Source organism: Arachis ipaensis, chromosome B07 (genome assembly GCF_000816755.2).
Source record: "Arachis ipaensis cultivar K30076 chromosome B07, Araip1.1, whole genome shotgun sequence".
Taxonomy (NCBI): domain Eukaryota; kingdom Viridiplantae; phylum Streptophyta; class Magnoliopsida; order Fabales; family Fabaceae; genus Arachis; species Arachis ipaensis.
In genome coordinates this window covers 25142552-25144350 of record NC_029791.2, presented here as the reverse complement: position 1 = coordinate 25144350, position 1799 = coordinate 25142552, and positions in this window count along the sequence as shown.

The following is a 1799-nucleotide window of genomic DNA, read 5'->3' as shown; positions in this document are numbered from 1 at the left end:
ATAACATTAAAATCTTTTTTTTTGTCAATATGTTTATTCTATGTTCTTAGGACACACGATAACAAAACCCATAAATATATATAAAGAGTAAATAGTCAAATTTGTTTTTAAAAAATCACTTATTTTTTAAATTAGTTCTTAAATGATTTTTTTAGTCATATTAATCCTTGAAAAATAAAACGTAAGTCAAATTGGTCCTTTCGTTAGTTAGATGATGATGTGTCACATTAAGTGCCACATATCACTAGATGATTGGTTGACATGTCAGGTCAGTGACACCTAACATGCCACGTGTCACTTAACATGTAAAAAAGTTATTTATAATCAAAATAGTCCCTGAAAGTTCAAACATAAATCATTTTCATCCCTAAAATTTTAAATGAATCAAATTAGTCCTTATATAATTTTTTTAATGATTTTTCATAATATTAAATTTAAAATATTTTTTGATAGTACTAATTTTAATATTATTTTTAGACCTTAATAAAAAAAATTCTCTTTAATTATATAAGGACTAATTTGATTAATTTTTAAAATATTAGAGATAAAAATAACTTACACATGAACTTTTAACGACTATTTTGATTATAAATAACTTTTTTACATGTCAAGTGACACGTGACGTGTTTGGTGTCACTGACCGATACGTCAACCAATCATCTAGTGACACGTTATTATCTAACTAATGAAATGACCAATTTGACTTATATTTTTTCTTTTAAAGACTAATATGACTACAAAAATCATTTGAAGACTAATTTAAAAAAGGAATAATATTTTAAAAAATAAATATTAATAAATTTTAAAAAATGTGCCCTCAAGTTGAATTATGGGACGAACTTTCTTTGCCCTTTATTTCTTCAGAATTTGATCTAATCTTTCAACTTGTCACCCAGAAAAAGAGAGGGATATGGGCTTCGCAAAATGTAACACTGGAAGTGATATAAAGAACACCCACTTATCTCTATACACGTTAACGCCGACCAAAAGTTTTTTTTTTAAAAAAAGGAAACTTTATAGGATAATAATGAGTTGACCACTTTTTTATTTTGGATAATAATGAAGTTGACCTTCTGACCCAATTGAAATTTATTGGGAGACATTGGTTTTTCGGCTTGCTAGGTTTCACAGATTTAATTGCTGCCGCATCTTTGGACATTATTGTAATAAGCGCTTGCTGATGAATTAACCAATTTGGCTAAAACTTTATAATAATTTTTCTTTTGGGTGTCTACTTTATAATAATTTTGTTTCGTTTAAACTTTAAAGTGTCCCTGTCTTGTATGTTATGGACAATTTTATTTTTCATGTTTATCATGATTAACAAATAGTGTGACGATGACCAATCAAATAAAACTTAGAATATATGTTTTTAATTGAAATTAATTTTTTATTACTTTTTATTTTTCTTATAATAATAATAATAAAAAAAAGTGACTAGTAGATTGAAAATATAGACTTGAACACCTTGCCTCAACCATATCCACCCAACCTAGATACTAAGATATGGATCAGATATACAAAATTTGGGTATAATTTACATACGATAAATAAAGGAATTTAATATTTGCTTCAATTTCAACCGAACACCTCCCAGCAGTTTCTTTTTTTTTTTAAATAATGTTTATATTCCTTTTTTATGCATATATTATTTATATTTTGAAATTTGGTTAAAATTAAAGTATCGATTTCAAATATCAAATCCAATAATTGAAACTTCTTTCTTTTCTTTCTTAATTTCTTGTTAACTGAGATTTAATTTTTTTTTTTTACTAAAAATAAAAAGACTTGAGACTTGA